The sequence below is a fragment of the Mus musculus genome, chromosome 17, assembly GCF_000001635.26.
Source record: "Mus musculus strain C57BL/6J chromosome 17, GRCm38.p6 C57BL/6J".
Lineage (NCBI taxonomy): Eukaryota > Metazoa > Chordata > Mammalia > Rodentia > Muridae > Mus > Mus musculus.
In genome coordinates, this window is record NC_000083.6 from 53,769,525 (window position 1) to 53,792,570 (window position 23,046).

At 41.3% G+C, this 23,046-nt stretch overlaps 1 long non-coding RNA gene and 2 pseudogenes across 1 annotated transcript; all 3 read left to right on the top strand.

The window, feature by feature from the left end:
• Positions 1-234: 234 nt before the first annotated feature.
• Mark1-ps2 lies at positions 235-7,166 on the top strand (annotated as a pseudogene).
• Positions 7,167-12,211: 5,045 nt separating this feature from the next.
• On the top strand, positions 12,212-18,822 carry LOC115486426. Its single transcript, XR_876880.2, has 3 exons — positions 12,212-13,293; positions 13,445-13,528; positions 18,193-18,822. It is a non-coding gene; the product is annotated as an uncharacterized LOC115486426 (long non-coding RNA).
• Positions 18,823-19,398: 576 nt separating this feature from the next.
• Positions 19,399-19,747, top strand: Hcfc1r1-ps2 (annotated as a pseudogene).
• The last annotated feature ends 3,299 nt before the right edge of the window (positions 19,748-23,046 follow it).

Genomic DNA, 23,046 nt, shown 5'->3' on the forward strand with positions numbered 1-23,046 from the left:
GCACAGCTATGCTGATGTGCATGGCATGGGTAGCTCCCATTATGTTGAATTATGCCCCCCTGTAAATCTGAGGCTAAACAAACTCTTCCTCCTACAAGTAGATCCTTGTCTGCATTTGATCACAACCATGAGAATACTTAGCATTATAGAAGTTGGGGGCAAGAAAGTGAGAGGAAATAAATAAAAAAAAAACCACTGTGGGGTTTTCCAGAGCCGTCATTGGTCTCTTGCATGTGACATCATAATGAGACTTTGGAAGCCAACACCAATAGCAAGCTGCTGCCTAAGGCTGGGTTTGTCCTTGTGCTTCAGAGAGGCAGTTGGTTGGTGGGAGGGCAGTTAGACTCAGTTGCTTCCCACAGACTTGAGCTTTTTCACAACTTGTTGGATCTCGATATAGTGAGTTTGTTTTCTAGGTTTTCAGTTTGGGTTTTTGGCATTCTTTGTTCATTTATTTTTTATTTATTTACATTATCTGTTTGTGTTTTGACTTATGTCTGTATGTTCTTTTTTGTCATTTCAACTGTTATTCCTTTTACCAGGTTCATTTACTTGTCCTGTTTGCCTTTAACCTAGTTTAATTTAATTTCTTTATTTCTTGCTTGACCAAGTTATCACTGAGTAAAATGTTTTTCAGTTTCCATGTGCATGTGAGCATTCTATTATTTTTGTTTTTATTGAAGACCAGCCTTAGTCCATGATGATGTACTAAGATGCATGGGATTATTTCAATCTTCTTCTATCTGTTGAGGCCTGTTTTGGACCAATTATACTGTCAATTTGGGAGAAGGTACCATGAGGTGCTGAGAAGATGTTATATTATTTTGTTTTAGGATAAAACATTCTATAGATATCTGTTAAATCCATTTGTTTCATAACTTCTGTTGTTTTTACTTCATCTCTGTTCAGTTTCTGTTTCAGTGATCTGCCCAATGATGAGAGTGGGGTGTTAAAAGTCTCCCACAATTATTGTTTGATGTACAGTGTGTCCTTTATCTTTAGTAAGGTTTCTTTTATAAATGTGAATGCCCCTGAATTTGGAGCATAGATATTCAGAAGTGACAGTTTATCTTGGTATTATTTTTTTCTTTGATGAGTTTGAAATGTGTCCCTCCTTAACTTTTTTGGTAAGTTTAGGTTCAAAGTAGATTTTATTCAATATTAGAATGGCTACTCCAGCCTGTTTCTTGGAGTGATTTGCCTGGAAAAGTGTTGTCCAGCTATTTATTCTGAGGTATTTTCTGTCTTTGAGGTGGGTTTCCTGTATGAAGCAAAACGTTGGTTCTTATTTACATAGCCAGTTTCTATGTCTTTTTATTGAGGAATTGAGTCCATTGATGTTAAGAGATATTAAGGAAAAGTGACTGTTGCTTACTGTTTGTTTTTATTGTTAGAGTTGGAATTATATTTATGTACCTATCTTTTTTTGTTTAAGAATGTGAGAGGAACCATATTTAAAAAATACTGTGTGGTTTTGCAGAGCTGTCATTGTTTTCTTGCACGTGACATCATAATGAGACTTTGCAAGGAATGTTAGATACCAAACAATAACAAGCTGCTGCCTAGGCTGAGTTTGTCCTTGTGGTTTAGAGAGGCAGTTGGTTGGTGGGAGAGCATTTGGACTCTGTTGTTTCCCTCAAACTTGGCCTTTTTCCCAACTTTTGTATCTGGATATAGTGAGTTATATTTTTTTTCTAGGTTTTCAGTTTGGACTTTTGGCATTTAGTGGTCATTTACTTTTTATTTATTTACATCATTTGTTTGTGTTTTAACTTATGTCTGTATGCTCATTTTCTTCATTTCAACTGTTATTCCTTTTATCAAGTTCATTTACTTGTCCTGTTTGTCTTTGTTCTTGTCTATTTTACACCTTCGGTGGTATATATTAACTGTACACAGTGAGGAAATCATCTTGACTTCACATAACTGCTTCTACTGCCTTTGAATACTCTTTGTCTGCTTTATTTCACTTCCCCACCCATTGGATGTGATAAGTACTTCTCATTTTACAAGGGTTTAGTCCCACTGCCTAATCATGACCTCTAGAAAACAAAGTGTGACACTTGTGTTTGTGGATCTGGCATGTTTGTAATCACACTCACTAGTTCCACGTGTTTTCCTGAAACAGGTATTCCACTCCAGATGTTGCCTCATGATGAAAAGAATTTGAATGTGTATCTTCCCTCAGTATTACAGACTACTGAAATTCTTGCCAATTCTTACTGCTAGTTGTTAAGACTGAAATATTGTTTTGCAGTTTGTTATTTTGGCCCTTTGGATTCATGTTTGGTCTTACTATTTCAGTTTATATTCATGATTATGCTTATATACACACTTATATTTTTACTTTCTTTGATTCTTCTCTCATTTAATACATCCTAACAGCATTCTCACCTCCCTCACTCCTCCCTGTTGTACCCTTACCTCTGTCTCCCAAATTTACTCTCCCCGTTTCTTTCAGAAAGGATCAGTCCTTCCGGAGATAGTGACCAAACATGGCAGACTAGGTAAAAGAAGATTTTACTAATAATGTTGGATTTTCTCTGAGAGTTAATTTGTACCTATATTATTACTTTCTTCATTAATTATGACCCATTATTTTTTTCAAGACAGGGTTTCTCTGTGTAGCCCTGGCTGTCCCGGAATTCACCATGTAGACCAGGCTGGTGTTGAACTCAGAAATCCTCTTGTCTCTGTCTCCCAAGTGCTGGGATTAATGGTGTGTAAAACACTGCTTGGCTATGAGTCAATTTTTATTTTGAAACACTAGTCGTATTTCCTTCATTACTTTTTCCTTGTATAAAACATATATATTTTTATTTTTACCTTATTCACTTTACCTCCTGCTCACTGTCCCCTCCTGTTTACCCCCTCCCACAATCTTGCCTCCCACCATCTTCCCTTTTCCTTTGAATGTGTAGTCTCCCAGGGTTCCCCCAACCCTGCTACATCAAGTCTCTGCAGTCCTAGATACATTCTCTCCCACTGAGGCCAGACAAAGCACCCCAGGCTAGAAGAATATATCTCATGTACAGGCAACAGCTTTTGAGATGGCCCCACTCAAGTTGTTCATGACCCCCATGAAGATCAAGCTGCTCATTTCCTGCATATGTGGGCGAGGCCTAGGTCCACCTGCATATGCTCTTTGGTTGGTGGTTAAGACTATGAGAGCCCCAAGGGTTCAGGTTACTAGATTCTGTAGGTACTGCCTTGGAGTTCTTGTCCCCCATTCTTCCATAAGAATCCCCAAGCTCCATCCAGTGTTTGGCTGTGGATGTCTACATCTGTTTGAATCAGCTACTAGGTGGAGCCTCTCAGAGGACTACTATACTAGAATCCTGTCTACCTTATTTATCCTCATTATGTATGGTATACATGAAATGTGTTAATATTCTTAATATATTGTGTGTTATACAATATTATATTTATGATAATTACTTATATCATTGTATATAGTAATTTATTATTGGAAACTATAGTTATACTATTTATGATCGTAAATTATGGTATATTATATGCCGAAATTGTAATAATCATAGTTACAAAATAAGTATAATACACTGCACAAAATAAGTATAATACACTGCACTAAATTTATATTGCACTTAAGTATGTTACACATTAGCCATTTCACTTCAATCATTTACTTTACATACCAATCTGCCTACTTTTCCTCCCAATACCCCCTCATATATATCTTCTCCCCGTTCTGCTCCAGGTGTTGGGAACACACATGAAGACCAAGCTGTACCTTTGTTACATATGTGTACTGGGAGTGGCAGACACCCAGGTCCAGCCCATATTCTCTCTTTGATTGGTGGTTCAATCTCTGAGAAACCCCAAGGCATGCATATCATGGACTTTGATCATTATCTCCTGAACATTTCCTTGTGTCCACCATGTGTTTGTACTGATAGTATGACTTTTTTAAAAGCTCAGGCTCCTTCCTCCTTACTCACAAGAGACAAAAATGGAACCCATTTCTGCTTGTGGAACTGCTTTCTTTCAAGTCAAACTATGTCTATTTGCAGTGACATTCCTCATCCCTCAAGAGTTCACTGGTCATAGTGTTTAGTATGTAGTCTTCTCCAGAGACCCCTTGCTGTTGTTCATTTTCTTTGTTATATGCTGTCCTTTTGTTCTGGATGAGGCCATTTGATTGTAAATGAAGGGCTGTGTAGTCTATTCCTGAAATGGATGTGATGTATCAAGCAGGAACAATTTTTTTCTAATAAACAATTTTCATATATATGTTCACCAATGAAGGGAGCTTATGCTTTCTCTGTTCATTTTGATTATTTGGCTGTCGGATGAGGGTAATATTTAGAAGGTTGTGTTTGAATATAGTCCTTTGTTTTCTATTTCATGAGTTAATTTTTGTAATTCTGGTATATATTTTTCTCTAACATCTTTATACATTTGGGGAATCCATGAGGCCTGGGCTCTGCTTTGATGGAAGTTATGTTTTTTGCTACCCCATACTTATTGCTTATGATTCTTTACATGTTTACATGTTTTATTTCATCTTATTTCAAAATTTACACATATCTAAATTCTCCATTTATATTTTCTAATTTCTAGAAGCATAAAAATTGAAGCATCTCTGAAAGATCATCTGGATTGTAGTCATAGTAGATAGAGTATGTGTAGAACATCAGTTTATTGTTTTCTGTTCTTCAAATTGTATCAGGTCTCACTTGATCAGTTATGTGAACAGTTTGCATGGTGGTCTTGAAAACAATAGCTAATTATTGCTCTGCTCTCAGTGTTTCCCTTTGCATGCCCCCTTCACTGAAATCATCTCTGACCTTTACTCGAATTCCTCCTCTACTTGTTTGTGGTTGGGATCCTCTGGCATTTATATACCCTTGAGGATCATCATTGGGTTGTTTGGGAGATCTCAGAATTCATGATAGAGAATTCATTCTAAAATTGCATTAATTTTTATTTCTAGCCTCATATATTCCTGGTTCTATATGAGAGTAGGTGGTTGAACTTGAGCAAACATCATGGACAGCCACATGGAAGAGAACATCCTTGAAAAGGATTTCAGGATGTTGTTATCTCTGGGTTGTGGTTCATTCGGGGAGGTAAAGCTTGCCTGCCACCTTCCCACACGTATACGGGTGGCTGTCAAGGTCCTTGAGAAAAACATCAACAGCATGGCTGACATCACTTCGAAGGTGGAACTCCTTCAATCTTTAGAACACAGGAACATTGTTCGATTTTTTCACATGATTGACACACTGACAACAACTTATGTGATCATGGAGTATGTGCCAGGAGAGGACCTTGAGAAGTACCTCAGGGCACTGGGCTGTCTAAAAGAGGAAGAGGCTAGACCTGTTTTCCAGCAGGTCGTGTCAGCAGTGTACTTCCTCCAACAAAGACACATTGCACATCGCAATATTAAATTAGAAAACATTCTGGTCGATGCAGCAAGAAATGCAAAGCTTTCAGACTTTGGCATGGCAATTAAAACCACAGAAGGGCAGATGTTGGAGGAGACCTGTGACTCCTTACTCTATAGGGCCCCAGAGATCTTGGCAAGGAAACCCTATGATGGGCTGGCAGTTGACATGTGGAGCTTGGGCATCGTCCTCTATGTTCTGGTCACAGGGCACTTTCCATATGTAGAAGCCACCATTGAGTATATGCACAGGATCATCACTACTACAATGTGTCATTCCATTCCTAAACACCTGTCAATTCCGTGTCACATTATCATTGCACGGTTACTCATGGTCCCTACCTGGTACAGGATGACAATACATCAGCTTGTGGAACAACCGTGGCTGGGCCACATTCAAGATCATGGACTGGTATCCACAAAAGAAATCCTTCCCAGGATCGTGAACACAATGTGCACCATTGGCTATTCCTGTGAAGAGATTGTGTCATCCTTAACACATAGGCGACTCAAAGATGAAGTAATGGCAACATTTAATATTTTAAAATACCAACTGAGCTATGAGGACAGCCATCAGCAGGTGGAGAAGCTCTGGGCAAATAGCAGCCCTTCAGGTACCCTTATCCCCCTTCCCCACTTGAAGAGGAGAGCCAGTGAACCTACCTTTTCAACCTGTATAGAAGCTAGGAAGAGTCACTTTCAGGATGAGAGTGTGGAAAGAAGAAGCAAGAGTTCCAGAAGTTACCCCACACTCACCAAAAGCTCCTGCACAGAGATGATGCCCAATTCAGATGACCCAGTGCCAGAAAGTGATGCTCTGACAGCTGATGTCACTAACAGTGCTACCGGGGATATTGTAGTCAACAGAGATTCCACAGACAGCATGCTTGGTGAGCAGGTCTCTTCAGTATCAGCCCCTATTGGCCCCACAGCTTCTAGATCTAGGTCACCCACAGTTTGGAAGCAAAATTCTCGTGCTCTGAAAGCACCATGCTGCTGCTGCTGTTGCTGCTGTCTGCCCTCCCCATGGTGAGCTCAAATTCCTGTGTTAGGCACACCAAAGAAAAGATAGCATAGTGAGGTCTCTTAGGAAACAGGCTGAATTGGTTGCCCAGATTTATAATTTCAGTGTGGTTAGGATATGCTATTTAATATCCATTGCAAATGACAAGATGGACCCTCTCATAGGGTAAGATCATAAGGTGTCTAGCATATTATATGGCAAAATTCCACAGCTTTGCCCTCATTTATATGCCTGGAGAGTTGAGTCACAAGCAGATAGTATAGAATGGGGCAGAATGGGTTGCATGAGACCAAGTACAGTTTGGGTAAATGTTGGAGACCATACTGTGAGTAAGCAAGCCTTTCACAGTCTCCCACCCTAACAAGCCAAATGGCCTTGTGCTAAGGAGTCAGTCATAGCCCCCTCCTCCCTATTCCCTTCCCGGTACCAGAGGCTGTGAAAGCTGAATTATAGTCCCCTCTTTCTTATCTCTTCCTGACTCCCAAGACTTCCAAGGACATGAGTTATGTGCTGAGCCTGGCCTGACACCCAAGGCTGTCAAGGAGGATCCACATTCTGGAGATAAGACACAGAGTGCCCGCCACCTGGAGCCTGACTTTGGCCTTCATATCCCCAGATGCCCACTTCTTTGTTCTTTGTTAATTCCCCCTCAACCCCTCCCTATTCCCCTCAAGGTATGCTTAAAACCCAGCGTTTCAGCCTAATAAACTGAGACCTTGATAGGAACACTTTCTTGGTCTCTGCTTCTCCTTTCTCTCCCTCCCTTTTTCTCCCAGTTTTGTGGTCACCCTCGTACTCATGAATAACTAGGTCCTGCTGGACCATCTTATTTCCTGTCTTTTGGGAAGACCTTCAAGAAACATGTAAGTGTCCTGGAAGGAGGGAGACAGGTGAAAGGGGGTTGTGGGAACAATTGGCAAATGGGATAGAGCAGGGTAAAAAGAAATGAGAGGGGTGTAGAGTGAGGAATAGATTATGTCTTAAATCAGCATGAAAGAGATGCTTGTGTTGGCCTAAGGCAGAAGTCTGGGGCAATCAAGAGCACTCACAAACTTCTCCTGGAGTACAGCATGGGAGGTAGATTAGCATGGCCAGCCACAAGAAGAAAAAGGCCTTCACTGATGGTTCCTTGCATGGATCAAGGCATACAAACAGAATGCTCTCTTGAAACATCACCATCCTGTTCTCTGCTGCTGAGCTATCATTAGGCAGGAAAAAGAGGCAGCCCTATTGGTCAGTTGAGTACCGTCCTCTTCAATAAGGATCAAGTCTGTATTCAATGTCTGTAACAGAGGCCCTATATGATTCTTTCTGCTTCTTTTGAGGGGAAAGTGTATTGTGTTGTCCAACAGGGGGGATGCAAAGCAGAAAACAGAGGTGCTGTGTAGTAAGATATAAGGGCTACAGGTCATAGCATTCTTCCTCCAAATATAGAGTCTCAGCTACCATGTGAAGAATCTTTCAGCTCACTGGAACACCTCACTGCTTGCTGGACTTCCCTAAGTAGTCACATGCAGGATTGGTTGATAAAAGTTTAAGATCCCCAGTTTTGTCACATTTGTGGGAAAAGGCTTCCACAGCACCTAGAACAGCTGCCCCTGGAAACAACAGACATGTCTGTAGGTCTCAGGCTTTGCTCCACTTTAATCACTTGATCACACCCAAGATATCTTATGAAGGTCCTTTAGAAGATAAGCAGAAACCCTGAAAGACCTCTTGGAGCTGGGACATAGACAAATGGAGGTAAGAGGAAGGGATAGGGAAAGGAGGAAATGAGTGGCCCTGTAGAGAGAGAAATCAAGTGTGTGCTGAGATACTTGCTGTCAATGATTAAGGAGAAATGGATGAATGTGTGGACTGAGGCAGGGGTCTTGAACAAGGAATACCAGGAATAAATGTTCCCTGCAGACAGTATGAGTAGACAGGACAGGGCAAGCTATGTGTAGAGGCCCTGCTCTGATGGTTACTGTCAAGGTAGAAAAGTGGGAGGATGCCTCATTAAATACACTCTCTTGTTCTGGACAACAAATGGAAGGTGTGGCATCTCCCATCATTTGATTCATATTGTACTTGTGTCTTTGTCCTCACACCCTCTTACATCCATTTACTATTGTTCTGCTCCACTATAGAAAATTAAGTAGACCTTGCCAGGCCTGATGTCAGGTATTGTCTCTAGGAGGCCAGCAGCCAAGGTACTACATTGTATCTATTGCCAACCAAGAATTCAGGCTTAGGAAAAACCATTGGTGATCATGGTGTTGGAAATGTCATCCACTGGTGGAGTATGCAGTCCTAGTGATGTGTTTTGTGAGGTGTTTTCCAGGACATCTTCCAGGTAAGAAGCAGTTCACTGGATTGTCATAGCAACTGAGCTCCACAGAGAGTTCTAAGACCTAATCTGTGGGAACCATGCACTTGAAAGTAAGGCTGAATTTAGTAAGTATCTACTTGTTGTAGGACATGAGTCTCTGATACATGGTCTTAGCATAGTGGAAAACAGGAACCCATAAAGTGGTTTATGCTAGTATCCCATACACAGAGGGAAAGTGTTGATTGTTTGCTGACAACAATTGGAAAATGAGAGCTGGCAGAAATGTGGTAAGGCAGGAACTATTTGCTCCTTTGTACTTGGCAGCCAGCTTCCATTCTGACCACCTGTCCCTGGGTTTTTATCGAGCACTTGGGCATATTGACAGCATTGGTCCAATATTCTTCCCAGCAATATGACTGGAATCTTGGCTGTTAATACTTTCTAGAATGCAGATTATCGGGTGAGTCCTGTGTCAACACAACAATAAGCTCTTTCCATACCATAGTGGGTAAGATTAATTTTGACTTCTGTGGCTTCAGACAGGGTCAGCTTGTGTTTCTGTTGCATATCAGTGAAGCTAGAGCTGTTGAAATAATGGGGGTCCTGTTGCATTCTCTAAATGAGATAGGAAAATTTCCTGTCCTAAACTTTTATATTTTTTTGAGACAGGAACATACTATATAACTTTTTCTGTTCTGGAAATCTTTATGTAAAATAGGTGGCTCTAAAATTCACAGAGATTCCCCACACCATTGTATCTTGTGTGCTCGGATTGTACATGGGTACTTGCCTGATTTAAGTAGGGGACAGCAGCAACGATAAATTCTTCTAATTTTTCAATGTAGAATCGTGCCAGTTCTGTGCTTTTATCATTTGGCATGGAGAGAATTGAATTGGAGGCACTGCCCTCCATTCCATCCAGTGTGGATTACAAACTGTTAGCAAACCTCAAATCTAAACTTCAGAAAAAAACGTCTATGTTCTCATGGTAATGGATAGCTTAAGGTGGGATTTTCATCTAGAATACTTCTGTGGAGAGATATCAGTGTGCCCTAGGTAACACATCCTTGAAAATAAGCCACAGAGTGTGACTCTATAACCTTGCCTGCTTTCAGTGGATCCCTCACCTGCAGTCCAGGCACAAGTCATGTGACCTCAACATGAAAACCCAGGAAAATCTAAACTGGGTAGCCAGTCTGATTGATGGAGTTTTTTTCATCTGAGCCAAGAAGTCACACATGAGGACTAGGGTGGGTCACTGAGACAACTGGTGCCTATATTGTTGAAGGCAGTTTTCACTTCATGGTCACCAAGGTAAAGAAGAGCATCCTGTTCTCTTGATCCAACACCCAGATATGGTCTGACCATCTGCTGACATCCATACTCTAGCCTGGCTTTCATGGGTCCCACAGTGCTTTTCTGCTTCTCAAATTACTTTGGATTGATATTTAGACCACAGAACCTTGTTCATCCTGGCTGGGTAATGGGGAGCCAGGGATGCAAGAATCTCGGCTTTGAGACACCCAAAGCACTGTGCAACACATGCTGGCGTGTCTGTAATGTGAAAGATGAACTGTATGCATTACTAAATGTTGTTGAACATCTCAAGGACAACACTGTCCTATTCCATGTCCTTACAGCTTTGTCATTGATGTTCAGGCTCCTAACCATCTAACTTATATATAAGTGAAAACAAATCATTTGTGTCTTTGTGGATAGGCTTGTGACACATAGGCCATTCATCTTGATCTGTTTCTGAAAATGTCAAAATTTCATAATTGAGGCTAGACATGTGTTTGATTCCCTGTATCCGCTTCATATATGTGTTTCACGAAGTTTTTCTTTTTTAGATTGTCTTATTCCATTGAAACAGACACATTAAATGTTTGCCATGGATGGGTATGAAATTTTAAAAATCTGATTTCAAAATGCCAGTACCCCAGAATTTCTTGCCTTTGTGTAAAATGAAGTAGTTGAGCTCAAGATGGACAGCAGAGGATGAGAAGCAGAGCTTGTGGAAGCAGCAGGAACTGTGGTAAGTTTGGAGGAATTAGGAGGGCAGGAAACTACTGCCTTTCAAGGTCCCTTTCACATATCCTACTTCTTTGAAGCGATAAGCTTTATATATTGTGAAACACAGGATTGCCTGCTGTGGACTGAGAGAGCAGAATGAAGGAAGAGTCCTGCAGGAAATCCAGAGAAGAGTGTGCATATTTATCCAGAATAGAGGCTCTGTCTATCACAGGTGGAGGTAAACCATCTACCCTGGGTTTCTCCACAGGGAACCACAGTTAATAAGGAAACATGGCCCAGGCCTGGCCTCTCACAGCATCGTTTCAGATGGCACTTTGAGCCAATAACATGTCCAATCTACCCATAAATGTGTCAAATCTGTGGCCAAGCCTGTAGAGAAATACCACAGCAATACTCATTTCTCTCATTCTCATCAGATTTCCTACATGAGGACAGAACAGCTCTACCCCCACCTTCCTCTAGGTCCCCTCCCTGCTGTTGTGTTTGCAGCCTGCCTTTAGTCCTGTATCCCTCCCATCACAGAAGTCATAGTCTATGCATTCTGGCTCAGTTCAATCTGTGTGCTAAGGAGCCTCAATGTGCAGAGTTTTCTCAGAACCATATCTCTCTCCTAACAGGAGATTATATCCAAGCTGGAGGGAATTGGGCACAACTATACACAGAATACAGAGATGCTGCCACACTTTGGAGGGTCATAGGGCTTACTTAGCCTAGAACAGTAAATGTAGAAGATAAGCTCTTGAAATTTTGCCTAACTTCACACTGGTGTACAGGTCAGGAACCCTGAGTCTGCCTAGGAAAGCCTCTCACCCTCTTCCAGAAAGGATCATTGACTAATTATAGAGTATAGAAGAGGAGCCAGAGGAGAGAGGGAGAGAGAGAGAGAGAGAGATGTAGAGAGAGAGAGAAAGAGAGGTAGAGAGAGATAGAGTGGGAGAGAGGAAGAGAGTAGAGTCCGATTAAGGAATGGACAAAGAGGGAACCTGGAATAACTTAGTATAAGTGATTCTCTGTCCTAAATTATTCAAGGAGGAAGGGTTTAAAGTAAAGAGGCTCAGGATCTTCACTTACAACTATGTCCTGACATTCATTCTGCCACTGGCTGCAGTCACTGGGTTTGTATTAAGTTTCAGAGTCATGATGATGAGAGATCCCACATCCTAGCTCAAGAAGCCACCCAAGATGTATTTGTCATTTTTTTTCCTTGACCCATAACTGATCTGCTTCTTAGTTAGTGTCCACTGAGGTGGTCTTCATTCCTCATACACTTCACTGAAAGCAGGACCAAGGAAAAGGAGACTTGAGTAATGGAGCCATATCAAGGAATCCCAGGAGAAAAAGCACAAGTGATTGTTCGGCTACACCATGTGCAGTTGACGCCAAGTATGTGAATCTCACAGTGCAGAATTGATGCCCAAGAGGCAAGTAAAACATATTGGGGACATTTTGTGTTACAGCCACTGGAGGGATCATGTTGCTGCCTTAACCCTGTTACCCAAGAAAAGAGTAATCAGCTTATTCGGGCCACACTCACAGACTCAGCACCTTTCTTTCCACATAGCCTGCCTGATGGGGACACCCAGAGAGGTACAGTCAACACTAGCTTTTGTACCAGAAGCTAGCCACAATTGACCCAAATATTGGCCAGTAATATTCATCTCCCATAGAAGAATTCTGAGTTGCATAGACGCTTAGTAACTTGCTCTCTTTTTTTTTTCAAGTGCTCCAACTAATCACTTTATTTAAGTAACTACAACCACCTTCTAAGTAATTTTATATCACTAATTCTAGGACTTCCCCCAAACATCAAAGTTGAGGATGCTCTGGTTTAATATTTTTATTGGACTTACACATATCTTCTTATATGCTTAAAGTCATTTCTAGATAACATATAATACTTAATGTTATAACTGTGTTATAGCTAGTTGTTATGTTGTATTGGTTATGGGAATGTGATAAGACAAGCAACATGGATAGTAGAGACACAGCTATGGCCATTCTAGTGCCACACTCTCCATCACTGACAAGGTAACTTTAGAACATTATTTTAACCTGGGGATTATTGAAGCCAAGGAAATAGAACCCAAAAATACAGAGGTCAATAGTGTAACTTGCTCTCTTGGACAGAACATGATTGGCTGGTACTCTTTTTCAAATACTTGACTCAGATATGATGATCACAAACACATTGTATTCTCTTGTAGTCTTAGTGTCTACACTAGAGTACTGATCTCTCACTGACCCTGCTTTCACCTCTCAAATCTGCAGGCTCTGTTAGACAAGTTCTGTGGTGGAGGATCATTTTCACCATCTATGTATTCTGACTCATTTAGGCAAGTGTTAAACAAGATGGTGTATGGAATGCACAGTGTCCAACCCAGACAGGTGGTTGGGAAACTGCTTTTCCTCCTGACACCTAGAGCCTGTTCATGGGACAGGCCAGCAGCAGGCATCCAGGCTAGAGAATCCCTTCAGACAGCAATTCCTCAAGAGACCCATTGAGTTGGTTCTCAGGTAGGTCACATAAGGAGAAAATGAATACCTGTTTCACAAGGTACTGAATTCTACCTAAAATAAAGCTGCTCTCGTCTGAAAGGCAACGGGACTTGAGAAGGTGAAAGAATCTTTCTGACAGCTTCATTGTAAAATAATCCTTCTCTTGTAGATGCCTGGCAACATCTTGAAACACGTACCCAGATACTTCCTGACATGAGGATGTGCACACTCAGCATTCCTGACGCTGATTGAGGTGAGCATCTTTCACCTACACTTCCCATGAATGACTATCATATCATGCCTGAGCTCTAGAGGAGCTCAGAGACTGCACATAGCATCAGAAGGACATGCTGTGGTAGACAATGAAATGCTTCTGTTCTACCATCCAACTACACACAACCACTCCAAACTGCTAATGATATCAGGGGACTCTATAGCTGGATCTCTTTGTGAAAGCCACCCAGTGGGTAGATAAACCTGATTCACTGCCCACCTTAGATACTTTGCATTTTGACTATGAAACCTGCCTGAGCAGATAAAGAATATATGTTACCAGAGCCTTGGCATGTGAATGTGCATCCCTTTTTTGGCTCTAGACTTGTTCTCCTGAGAAGAGCAGTGACCATGGACCCAAACTCACAGGCTATCACTTACATGAAGATAGTGAAATTGAGGGCATCCTGTTGGACCATCTCTCTGCGATGTTGGATAGATAATATTTACAAAAAAAGTCTGAAATATTTCAGTAGAATTCCAAAATCATCTTTGAATTGGCATCCAGAACACTTTGACAGATGGCTGAGAGAAAAACATTTTGGCTTGAGCTTTTGGGCAGTTCCAGTCACAGTTCTTTTTAAGTTTTTTTCAGTAGTTTATTTATTTTATTCACTTTACACTTCTATCAGATCCCCCCTCTTTCCTCTGCTCCTGGTCAGAGCTTTACATATTCATCCTCCTACTACCCCACTGCCTTCTCCTCAGAGAAGGTGGAGCTCCCCCCCCCCTTTTTTTTTTTTGACCGCAGCCTGGGTTGTTTGAGAATTTCCATAGGATCTTCCAGCCATCAACTCAAATGAATGCAATGCAGTTCCACTACTAGAAGCTATGCTGGCATAACTGAGATGGCCAGTTGAGTCTTCATAGTCTCCATTTCTAAGGATCCTCATTAGGATCAGCTTTATAAATTCCAGAAAGTTTCCACTGCACCTCGTTTCCACAACAAATATCCCCAGATTCCAATCTTCTCTCCCAGGGTTTGGCACTCTCTCTTTCATCCTGACTTCACCAGTCATTCTTATGACCTCCTGCCCCCAAGAACTCCCATCCCCATATGCTCCCATCTCCACCTGCCCCTGCTTTACATGTAAAATCTATTTTATTTCCCCCTCCATTAAGATTCATATGTTCCCTTTCTAGGTCTTTGCCTAATCTAACCTCTCAGGGTCTAAAGATTGCAGCTTGGTTATCATTTCCTTTATGGCTAATACCTGCATATTAATGAATAAATATCATATGTATCGTTTTCGTCTTGGTTATGCCACTCAATATGAATTTTTTCTAGGTGTATGCATTTGCCTGAAATTTTTATGATGTCATTCTTCTTTTAAACTGCTGAGTAATACTCCATTGCCTAAATATACCCAGTTTACTGTTTTTGTTATTTTATTTATTTACATTTCTTTTTTTGGTTTTAAGGATTTATTTATTTTATTTACATGAGTATACTGTAGCTGTTTTTCAGACATACCAGAAGAGGGTATCAGATCCCAATACAGATGGTTGTGAGCCACCATGTGGTTGCTGGGATTTGAACTCAGGACCTCTGGAAGAGCAGCCAGTGCTCTTAACCACTGAGCATTCTCTCCAACCTTTGTATTTCAAATGTTGTCCACCTTCCTAGTTTCCCCTCCACAAACTGCACGTCCCATACCACCTCTCCTTTGCCTCTATGAGGATATTACCCCGCCCCCAGTCCCCATTCTCACCTCACTTCTCTAATATCCCATTTAACACTGGGGTTTTTGAGCCTCCACATGACCAAGGGCCTCCCATGCCATTGGTGCCAGATAAAGCAATCCTCTGCTACATATATAACTGAAGCCATGTTTTTCCCCATGTGTACTTTTTGGTTGGGATTTAGTTCCTGGGACCTCAGGGTGGTCTGGTTAGTTGATATTGTTTTTCTGATGGGATTGCAATCTCCTTCAGTTCCTCCAGTACTTCTATCTCTTCCATTGGGGTCCCTGGGTTCAGTCTGAGGGTTAGCTGTGAGGCTCTGCACATGTATTGGTCAGGTGCTGGCAGAGCCTCTCAGGGCACAGCTATATCAGGCCTCTGTCAGCAAGCACTTCTTAGTACCAGCAATAGAGTCTGGGTTTGGTGTCTGTAGGTGGGATGGATCTCTAGGTGTGACATTTTCTTGATGGCATTTCATTCAGTCTCTGCTCCATCTTTTGTCTCTGCATTCCCTTTATATAGAAACAATTCTGGGATAAAATGTTTGGAATGGGTGGGTGGCCCCATCCCTCAACTGGGGGCCATGCCCATGGAGACGGTCTCTACAGGTTCTATCTCCCCATTTGCTGGGTATTTCGGCTAATGTCCTCCCCATTGCATCCTGGAAACCTCTTGCTTACTGAACCAGTGACATCTAGGTATCAGGTTTCTGGCTTGACCTAGGAGTAGCATCTCTTAGGGTGCTGACTGCTGAAAACACTCCAGCTTGCCTTTTCATAAAACACAGGGCTTACCCATGTCTTTTATCCCATGTAGGTGTTCCTAATAGCATCCCTGAAAATGACACTCCAGGATCCTTGCAGCATGCTGAGAAATGAGCTCCCTTTCCTTGTCCAAAGGACATTTGTTTTTTTGTGGCATTCTTGTGGATGACACAGATAGATGACAGTTTCCAAGTTGGACAACTCACAACTACCCCAAAAGGTCATTATGTGTCACATAGTGACCATTCATCTCAGAAAATGAACACATGCCAAGTACACTTCAGAATCCTCTGAAAGAACACACAAATCCACCATTGGATCATCCATGTGTGAAAATGGAACTCTGACCACACTTACAGCCAGTCAACCTCATCATCCTTCAGCCCATGGGAAACTCTCTCAAACACATGAGACATTCCGTGTTCAGGACTGCCAGGCCATGACTCTCCAATACTCTGTAGGTCAAATTGGGCCTTAGTAATGCATTACTGTAGAGGAACACGATGGTTAGGTTGTGACCTCTCTCTTAATTGTTTGACTGTAGGAAAGAGTTTAAGGGGTAAATGAAACTTCTCACAGCCTGGTTCTTGAGTCTATGGGACACTAGGTGGGAATGAATTTGTCTAAGTACCACGATGCAGAGAAACTGAGTTACATAAGTAACTTGCCCATTACTTCTGAAAACAAAAACTTTATACCCTTAGGCAATAAGTTCCAATTCAGTTCCTGGAAATATACCCATTGCAGCCCGTAAGACATAATAGCTATGCCTTCCAAATACAGCAATTAGCTCAATAACACCAAGGCTTTATCAGTTATGGGTTCTTTGCTTACAATAATTCTGTGTCTCCTTCAACCTGCAGACCCTATATTTAGATGCTAGCACGTATCAAAATGTGTGTGTGTGTGTGTGTGTGTGTGTGTATATTTATATATAGGAAATAAATGTGCACACATATATATTGTGGTAATTTGAATGTAATGGCCCCCATAGGCCCATAGGGAATGGTGCTGTTAGGAAGTGTGACCTTATCGGAATAGGTGTAGCCATGTTGGATGGAGACTGTGACTGTGAAGGCAGGCTCAAGGTACACCTAATGTTAGACACAGCCTCTCTGCTGTCTGTCGATCAAGATATAGAACTCTGCTTCCTGTAACGATGGTACTATATTGAACTATATATTATCTAAATAATGTCTAAAACGGTAAGCCAGCCAAAATTAAATATTTTTCTTTGTAAGATTTGCCTTAGTCAGGGTGTCTCTTCACAGCAATGGAAATCCAAACTAACACACACACACACACACACACACACACACACACACACACACACACACACACTCACACACACGTAATTTTTTCCTTAATTTGTAACTTCTCTTGAGTCCACCAAAAAAAAATTACATTATGACTCCACTTATTTCTGTTTACTGTACAGAGCTACAACCAAGGATTTTAAACATAGGAGCAATGAACCATTAGCTCTGTGGACTAGAATAGATAGGTTCATGGAAAATGTAAGGAGATGAGAATCTAGCCATGAAACCTACCCTCAAGCCCAACCTGACACCATGTCTATGGCAAAGGAGGAACTCTCTATACAAAATGGTTGATAATAACGTATGATGAACTGAGGTTAGATTCACAGACACCAAGTTAAACCCCGGTATGACTCTTCAGTGTGCCTATAATCTGAACATCACTGAGATGGAAGCAGATCCCTCATGCTCTCTATGCAGACACTCTAATCTAATTGACAGTCCACATTCCAGGTAAGAGTGTGTCAAAACATATTGCAAAAAGTTTCAGGGAGGGACTTAACTGACCTCCTACTCACACAGTAGCAAATACTCACAATGGCTTTTGAATACACATGAACCTATACACCTGGATATAGACATAGACACACACACACACACACACACACACACACACACACACACACAGACACACACACACACACACACAGACATGACCATACACATATATGCATGAGTACACATATACAGGGTCAAATTTTGGAGGTACTATGAAGAAGATGGAACAAAAAAATCATTGGTTAATTTTCAGAAATGATCCTACTTACATTGTGTAGTGATCTAGTTCCCAGCCTTCAATAACCATGGATTTTCCTATAACATTCTAGTGAAATGCTCCTGAAAAAATCTCTGGCTTACTTTGACTCTCATCTCTTTAGATGTGTCTACAGAAGAGCAAGAAACGGGGCTGAGGCCACTAAGAACAGCACCACCTGTGCACACATCATTACATAGAATGCATAAATTTCTTCAGAGCCTCTGGAAAGGAGTTAGCATGTCTTTGAATCTGACTGAGACGGGAGCATGGATTTCGGAGTGGTGTTTCTGTTGCTCAAAGAGCAAGGTCCAGAGTTTTTAATACTACCATCTCAGAAACAACTGTAAAGAAGCTTTCTTCAGAACATCCAACAGATGATGCAAGTCTGGACACAGGATACTATACTTCACAATATACTACTAGTTCTGATTTGGTTTCTTGTTTCTTGTTTTTCATATATCTTTAACAAATAAGTTATTTATTTTTGTACTTTAGAAATAATCAAGTATGTTCAGATAAAATAGAGAAAGTAGCATATAAATGATTTCTCCTCCATTGCAATGTTTCATGTAAATATTTGGATACCCAGATGTTGTGGGATGTTCTGGGGCTAATTATACTTGACGTTAATTCCATTCTCCTGTGAGTTGTGTTTTCATTGGCAAGGCATATTTGGGTTGAAGATTTACTGCAACACCCAGATGTAACAAGGAAAGAAAATAAAAGCTAAATGAACAGCCTGTTTGCTCCAGTCTGAGCTTGTCTCAGTCTTTCAAGATCACTGAAATATTTTAAAGTTGGTTAATTGTAGAAAGCTCTGACAGGTCAAATGCCTGTCTCTACACGGAAATGATAGCAGCAGCGAGATAAACAATTAATAAATGGGACCTCATGAAACTGAAAGGCTTCTGGAAGATGAAAGACATCATCATTCTGACAAAGCAGAAAACAATAGACTAGGCAAAGATTTTTTTTTTTTTTTTTTTTTTTTTTTTTTTTTTTTTTTTTTTTACCAACTACACATCCAATAGAGGATTAGTAAGAAAATTATAAAAGAAATAAAGAAACTAGATATCAAAGTGGGAAAAAAAACCCCAAACAAAAAACTTAAAAATAGGATACAGATATAAACAGTAAATTCCCAAGAGAGGAACGGAGAATAACTAAGAAACACTTACAGAAATGTTTAACATCTTTAGCCACCAGGGTCATGCAACTCAAGAGAATTTTGAGATTTTACAATACACACATCTGAATGGCTGAGAAATTAGGGCTCTGCCTCTGCTGCTTGAATCCCACCCCACTATTTGCATAACCCTGAGCCATAATGATCCTGCAACAGCCCCTGTGGCAAGATCCACCAAGTCAGGACCACAGGCCACAACTTGGGTGATTTGCAGCCTGGACACCAGGACACATTTGCACAAGCAGTTCCTGTCTGAGGAGAACATGGCTACCCATTTCTCCTGACTCAGCCCACATAGTGGCCACCCCCCCCCCCCGTGACTTTTCTTAAAGCCCTGCCACCACTTAGGAGCCCTTGCCCAGAGCTGCATCTCTGGTACTTTCCTTGGAGCCTAATTCCTGATGCCCTCAGGTTGCTGAGGCTGGGGGACACCCCCAGTCCCTACGACTCTGCATCTCCAACTGGGATATCATGGAGCTCGGAGTGTTAATGGCCCGTGTCCCTCCCCATCTTCTTCCTGACATCAAACACCAGCAATTCCCAGAAAGGGATGAGGTCCTTCTTCAAACCAGGTGCCTGGCCACGAGGACATTCCCGTTGACAGGAGGACACTGAGCTCGGTGGAACCCTCAATGAGAGGCAGCCTGGGAAAGGGAAAGTGCCACCCCATTAGTGAATAAAGACCTGTATGAAGTTGAAAAAATTAGAGCACTCACCCTAAGTGGAATGTCCCCACTAAATTCCCATGCCTCCAGTGGTCTCAGGAAGCCTCCATGAAAGAGGAGGTGGAAAGAGCTGAAGAGGCAGATGGATTGTAAGACACTGAGAAATCAAAGCTGTCTAAATCAACACTATCAAAATTCATATGAACTCACAGAGACTGAGTCAAAAGCAAGGGAACTGTGCATGTCTGCATCAGGTCCTCTGCATATGTAGTATGGCTTTCAGTTCATGCTCTTCTAGGATTCCTCAGTGTGTGGACAACTGGGTCTCTGATACCTGTGCAGTTTCTTGATATTTCTGTTTGTTTGTGTTGTCCAACTCTGATGTGACAGTTTTGTTTTAATCATATATTTTTTGGTGATTAAAAAAAAGAAATTGGAAGATTTCTTGAAATCAATGTTATGTATTTAAGATTTTTTAAAAAAAGTATGTGAGTACACTGTAGCTGTCTTCAGACACACCAGAAGAGGGCATCAGATCACAACAGATGGTTGTGAGCCACCATGTGGTTGCTGGGGATTGAACAGGGGACCTCTGGAAGAGCAGTCAGTGCTCTTAACCAGTGAACCATCTCTCCAGCCCCTGGTGATATTTTCTTACTACTACTTAGAAACCTGTACTTTGCTAATGAGTCAAAGTAAGGGAATGAATCCAGATGTGAGGGGAAGGGGAGAGGGACCGGGAATAATAGAGAGAGGGGAAACCATAATAATAATCAGGATATAGTATGTGATGAAAGGATATATTTTCAATAGAAAAAGCAAATATGGGTTGTCAACCTCAGATTAGAGATGGATCTAGGAAGGACCTATTTTCTTTCTTTTTTTTTTTTTCCTTTCCATTTTTTATTAGGTATTTAGCTCATTTACATTTCCAATGCTATACCAAAAGTCCCCCATACCCACCCACCCCCACTCCCCTACCCGCCCACTCCCCCTTTTTGGCCCTGGCGTTCCCCTGTTCTGGGGCATATAAAGTTTGCGTGTCCAATGGGACCTATTTTCTAAAACTCAATCATCTATCACGTCTAAGGCAACTTATGAAATTTCAATTGGCTCCTCATCCTTGTCTTGTCCATTTATAAGTCATCCCATTAGAAGAACATTGTTACCATTGGAGTTTCCCCTTTGGGTGAATTTGGCTGCACAGGCTTTCTCCAACTATGGGCCTTGTCTCTTCATTGAACAGTGAGTGACTTTGGAAGAGCAAAATATTTTAATTTGAATCAAGTCATGCTCTTGATGTCACATTATTAAGTTTTTGAATATATTTGTATTTTCCTCAGATTTTAAAAGTTTAGACCTTGATATAATTCTAGAATCAACTATGCAGTGATTTTCTGTGTCAGTAGGTATGTCAATAATAAAAACAATGATATACCTTTCATTTTCTTTAATTTCTAAGTTTGTCTGTATATGCATGCATTTTTCCTCTTGGGCCTGTCTGTGTGTTACTGTGTTTTTGTATGAATGTGTGTGTTTGAGTGAGTGAGTGTGTCAGTGTTGGTGTCTACATGTGTGTCTACATGCTTTTGCATGTATCTCTGTGTGTTCATTTCTCTGCATGTTAAGGACCTTCAGGTTTCTCCATGTTAAGAAGTGAGCCTGCTGCCAATCCTTCATTCCCAGCTTCTAGAGGCCTTGACATCTGTACACCTTTGTCTCTGAGCTCCCAGTGTCAAGCAAGTCATTGCCATATGCTGCGGGACCCCACCTCTTCCACCTTTGCTATTGGAGATTAGGATAAAAGCTCCTTTGGGAACCTTTATATACCATACCATAATTTATATTTGAAGAGGACAAAAATATGTAAAATAGTAACAATTCCTGTGTTATCTAATTTTCTTTGTGCATATGGGTTCATTGATTGCAAAGGATTTTAAAATTTCAATGCAACATGCATACCCATACTTAAAATGAGGTAGTTTTTAAAAAAAGATGATGGGATGTCTAGAGTGATACTAACTGCAGTCCAGAGCAAGACATTGTGTTTTACAATCCTTCTCCTATTTAGAAGAGTGATAATTATTTCTTTGTGATAAAATTGTGATGTAAATGAAAAGAAGAGAAAAACTTTGGAAAGACCTAACCTAGAAGATCTTTTAGAAGTGTCAGTGTTCCAGATCTCGTGAGATAGTCTTACACGCGTTTGCGACCGGCCAGGAAAGACGCAACAAACCGGAATCTTCTGCGGCAAAAGCTTTATTGCTTACATCTTCAGGAGCCAGAGAGCAAGAGAGAGAAAGAGCAAGAGAGAGAATGGCGAAACCCTGTCCCTTTTAAGGAGAATTATCCTCCGCCTAGGACGTGTCACTCCCTGATTGGCTGCAGCCCATCGGCCGAGTTGTCGTCACGGGGAAGGCAGAGCACATGGAGTGGAGAACTACCCTTGGCACATGCGCAGATTATTTGTTTACCACTTAGAACACAGGATGTCAGCGCCATCTTGCAACGGCGAATGTGAGGGCGGCTCCCCACAAGATAGCTTACACCTCAGCATCACGAAGCCTGAGACAGGAGGATTGAGAAACCAGTGCCACTCTTGGCTACATAGTTACTTATGAGGTATCCTGAGTTATGTACAGAGACATTGCATCACTCCCACTTCCCCCACCAAAAGAAGGAAGGAGGGGGAGATGGCAATAATCTATAATCCTCTGCTGAAATTGACTACAGCACACCTCAGAGTCTCTTGAAACATCTATCCTCTCTGCTACATTGTAATTACAGCTGCTGTTTTCTTTGAAATATTTTCAAAAAGAACTGGTTTTCCATTTTTAAAAGCACTGCCTGCATTGTAGAGAATCTAGCTGTCTATGCTTGTCTGTCCCCTTCAAAGATGGTATGAGCCTACTTGGTACATCGTCCCTTCCCTCACTCCCTGGAGTGGCCAAGCTAGTTTTCTTTATTCAATTTCCAGCAATTTTTTTTTTACTGTTACACTTTCCATAAAGACTTTTCCCCTCCACTTTTCTGTGGCTCAAGTTATGTGAGAATTAAAAATAAGACAGTTATAAAGGTACTCAACCCAGCACTGTGACAATAGCTGAACGTTACCTTGTCATCC